This window comes from Pleuronectes platessa, chromosome 12 (genome assembly GCF_947347685.1).
Source record: "Pleuronectes platessa chromosome 12, fPlePla1.1, whole genome shotgun sequence".
Lineage (NCBI taxonomy): Eukaryota > Metazoa > Chordata > Actinopteri > Pleuronectiformes > Pleuronectidae > Pleuronectes > Pleuronectes platessa.
Genome location: NC_070637.1, coordinates 3,780,014 through 3,785,200, shown reverse-complemented (window position 1 = coordinate 3,785,200; position 5,187 = coordinate 3,780,014).

Here is a 5,187-nt window from a genome sequence, read left to right as displayed (position 1 = left end):
AAAAATAAACCTCTTAACAGGGGAAAAAGTATGTAGAAACCTCAGAGAGAGCCACATGTGAGGGATCCCTCTCCCAGGACGGAAAGAAGTACAACAGATGCCACATGAAATGAAGAAAATCTGAAAAATAAGAGTTGTTCCACCACATTGGCCTAATCCAGTCACATGGGCGCTGAAATGTTTTGCTCTCCGTAGAAATTAAGTGCGCACCAGCTGTTTTTGTTGTCACCACCATGTGTTTGTTTGTGAATCAGAATCAATCTAAATAAGCAGGCACGTGTCCGCTCTCTGCAATTAGACGAAATTTAAACAATTGTGTCGGAGGTGGAACTATAACTCAGGCTCTGAATGCTGTGTCCTGCACAGTGCTGAGCACCAGAGCTGGGGAAATGTTTCTGTTATTAGATGCATAGCGACGTGGACGTTATTATAAAAACAGCTGCTTCAGGACCAGGACAGACGCACATTAAAGGTGTGTTTGTCCTGTTTCATGTGCCCGTCACATGTCTGTCATCTCTCCCTTTCTGACCAACGCTAACTTTACACTTAAATAAATAAACAATAAACACCATCACTGAACACAAGTTATTAGGATAATTACAGGACTGACGTGTACTTTGTGTTTGTTTGATTCTCTACAGCTTATGTGACACATGTTTAAACCCGCGAAACAACACGAGACTTAACGTGACGCCCACAGTCAGGTGTGATCCGGAGTCATGACACGTGATTAGCAGTTTGTGTTCACTTCAGTATTTTGTTTTAACATATTATGCTTATGGTTAAAAGGGTGTGTGTTTACATATTCTAGGACAGCCAGGCCTTCATTTGTGCGTACGCATGGTCTGAGCAAGTTCTAAATTTGTTCGTACTCAGCGAACAACTTTAGGTAAGAACATATTGATGAATCCCAGATTTGTGAGTCAATCGTTCGTATGCACTGTTTAAGCACCTGTTTGTGAATGAGGTATTGAGCCAACACGTTACATCTGTGGCAGCAGTAGGATTATGTGAGCAGTTTATTTGGTGAGTTTTATTCCCCTGAACTGTGCATATTGTCACTTTTGTGCTAAGTGGTCTTCTTTCACTCTTTTGTAACAGCTGTTGGACTGAAAGCTATTTGTTCGTCCGGGTTGAGGTGGTATAGACATATGTCAGATGATGGAGATTAATCTGTGCACACTAGAGTTAACCTTTTGAAGCCACATTCACTTTTCAAACGAAGAATAAAGAGAGAACGAAGGCTACAGGTGAAATGCAATGACACCACATGCTGTTGAGCATTAGGTCTGACTCCTGAGGGAGACAGATGTGTACTTAAGACTTTTTTATTATTATTATTCTGATGTATTTACTGCTTTTGAGCAGAGGGTTATTTGGTATACATTAGGGGAGAGCGGGGTAATGTGAGACATTTTTTACATTTGCTCCCCTCTAGGCGAGCTAAAATGATATATCAGTAAAATGTACACATTTCCCATTAATTCAGGATGTTTCCTAGCAATGGAAATGATCAGAATGTCTTCAGGACAAAGGGCAGTGAAAATATGATTGTTTTTTAAAAAGTGGTCTTGTGTCTCACTTTACCCCAGCTTAGGGGTAAAGTGACAGACCAGAGAAATCAAGGGGGTAAAGTGATCCACTTACTTTTTCCACTTGAAAACCACCATAACAACACATGTTGTAATAGTTCAAATCCTTACAGCTAGATTGACAACCACACATTCCAAAACTAATATCGGACTAGTAACAGAATCATGGGGATTGGTCAATTAAGCACATTTATGATTATTATGATTCTTGTGATCTCTGGCACACCCTAGCTTACCTGCACATTGCTTCTCTGTCCAATTGGCAGGGACAGGGATATTGTTTTTCTCTGCGTATTCAAATGCCAACTCACGGCACTTAACTGGAGCAAGGCCATGGAACTGGTCAGCTAGTTGTTTCAAGTGTTTGGCAAGCTCCTCCTTCATCTGATCTGTGAATATTCTCTTTGCCTCAGCTACTGCACCCCAGGCTACTGATTTTACTTTCCCTTTCTCTTTTTTCTTTATGAATCTTTTGAGGGTTGTCTTATCAATATTTCTATCCCTTCCAGCTTTTCTTAAGGACTTCTTTCCTTGCATGACCTCAGCGGCTGCACTCTCCATCTCTGCGAGGGGTGTTTGGCCACAGGTTGTCTTCCTGGTGTAGTTTCTTGGCATGATGGCTTTTCTACAATGTTTATGACATTAAAAATAAAACATATATGATGTAATATAACGATAAAATATGTTTAAGACTAAACTTAACTTGTGCTTCATGGTGAAAAAGAAAAACACATTTTTGTGAAAAAACATACTTTCCACAGCACCAACACCAACTTCTCCTTCATGGCAAGGCGGGAATGGGAGGGGCTTGAAAACATAATGGTCACATGACCACAAATGTGTTCCATTGCCTAGATACAGGGGGTGTCTCACATTATCCGATGTCCCACATTATCCCGCTCTACCCTACGCTATAGGGCATTCTAAAATTGGCATGTGAGTCTGTACCTGTGTTTTGTTGAGACAGAATATAAGAGTTCGATCACTTAAACAGACATTTTTCCCGGTCGCGGTTTTCCTCTGCACATAGGCATTAAGTGGAAAATACGACACAAACTTGCGATGAGGTGTAAGTCTGGACACTTTTCCTCACATTCAAGCTGAATATCCACGCTTCAACACTAAGTTAGCAAGCTACGATCTGTAGCAAGTCAGGTCAGACGCATACTGGCAGGAGTCATGGTACATATGACTCAGACAAGCAATTGGCATCAAATATTCAGGGTTTTGAGAATTACAAGCCCATTTTGCCAAGAAACCACTCATGATAGCAGAGATGTTTTGCTTCCACAAACGAAATCAAAACAATGGTGGCCAGGCGATACAAAGCAGCTGAGCGTCTCTCTCAAATTAAACGCTGTTCTCTCTTCCAGACCCCACGTTAAATGCCGGCACTGTGAGAGGATGAGCCACACTGACGAGGACTCATACAAAGATCATGAGTGCCATAAATGTAAATGGTTTAGTATTTGTATAGCGCTGTTCTAGTCTTGAACACCACTCAAAGCGCTTTACAGTACAGTTTTACATTCACCCATTCACACAGTGCATCTATTCGCAGCACTTTGTTATTCTAGGGGGGGTGGGGGCATTCGGGGTTCAGCATCTTGCCCAAGGACACTTCGGTATGCAGATGGGTCAGACTGGGGATCGAACTGCCGACCTTCTGGTTTGAGGACAACCACTCTACCCCTCAGCCACAGCCGCCCCTGTGGTCTATGGGCAGACATGGAGCCTGCATTGTAGGATGCTATAGGCAGATGTTACACCCACCACTCTACATATCATTAGTGATAGACAACTGGTCCAATACAGGTACAAGAACAACTGTTTTTCTTCTCAGCACAGTGCCTTTTCTTTGTTACTTCCAAAGGCTCACTTCAATTCCAGTGAGAAATCACATTGGAAACGAGCTCCTGATGAAATGAGATGGGGCTTTAAAGGACAATGCAGATACAGTAGTCCAAAGAGGAACTGGCCCTCAAATACCTGAGGAACTGTACAGCTTCCTGGAGAATCACATCGCAAGCATCAAGTAGCTGCTGTGGTGTCGGAACTCTCATAGTAGGATTCACTGTTGCAGTCAGACACAATTAGTCTGCCAGGAGGGTATTTGTGCCGGGTCTTTATCAATTTGTAAAACAAGCTTGCTCTACTGTACCTGAATGTTTTTTTATTTTTATTTTTCTATTTCATTCATATTTTGCATACCAATATTTGTGATTCAACTGCCTGTACCTCTCCCATATTGTTCTATGGCCATCACATCTATGTTCCTCAACTCCATTACCCTTGTCGACTGGCTTGATCATAATGTGTCTGTTACCCCTAAGCACCTCCTACTGTTATCCTTTTACTGCTAAGGCTTCTTTAGCTGGGCAAATATCAAAGTTGTTATCCAAAGGATTTAGGTGGCAGTTTGCCATTAGAAGTCCAAGAACTCCTTTTTCTGAATCACCGCTGTAAATTTACGCAAAGAAAGACGTGGTTGTTTCCAGAAGTCATGGAGAATTTTGCCTAAAACAAGGCGGGGTTGGTTTCTGTGTCTGTGGTAAAATGTTGTATGGAATATTATTCTGTAGCTGCCACCAGCTGTAATACTGGTGGCATAGACTTTCGCAACATGAAGCCAGACTGCATTCGAAGGGCCTGCTTCCTTAACTAAGACAGCTGGCTGTTCCATTATGAGCGTTTGGAGATGTTTATATGATATGTAGGGTTATAATCATCCCTATATTTCTCAGAAAGGTGAGTACCATAAGGAGCTGTGCCACTTCCATCCCGAGTCAGCTGGAAAAGAATGGAATTTATCCAGGTCATTATATGACATATATTGCACATCTGTCCGTCTTAGGAGAGGGATCCCTCACATGTGGCTCTCTCTGAGGTTTATACATATTTTTACCCTGTTAAAAGGGTTTTAGTAGTTTTTCCTTACTCTAGTTGAGGGTTAAGGACAGAGGATGTCACACCATGTTAAAGCCCTATGAGACAAATTGTGTTTCATGAATATGGGCTATACAAATACAATTTGACTGATTGATTGATTACATGGTTGCAGTGCCAAGGATACAAGGGTCCAAGTGAAACACAGATTCCACTGCTTCATCTCCTCACATACATCAACAGTATAGGCAGCTGCCTTGATCTCCTGGGATGGTCCCTTTCCCTTCCTTGTAATCTCAATCAATTTAAATTTTTTCCAGGACATCTGTTATATTTTGTATGACCCAGTTCTCTTCAAGAACGAACTTTGGTCCCTCCTTAAAATCTGAATGGTGCCTCTTGACAATGGTAAGAGCCAAAGAAAAGGTAAAGGTTTTTTTGAAAGACTGCCTGGTGGCAATGTCCTCCACAAGGACTGACAGAGCTCTTGAGTTCTCTGGGGGGGATTAGAGGTCCTTAACCTTGCAAAGGACAGATGGTTATTTCTCAACATTATGCTCTGACTATTGCTTCCAGAACTACAGCAGTGGCAGCCCAGACAACAGGAAAACAGCTATTCCTGGCTAGGTTCTCCAGGTTGATGGTCAAACGGCTTTCTCAGAGTAGTAACCATGAAGTTCAGCACCTCCCTTAGAACATAGTCTTTCCC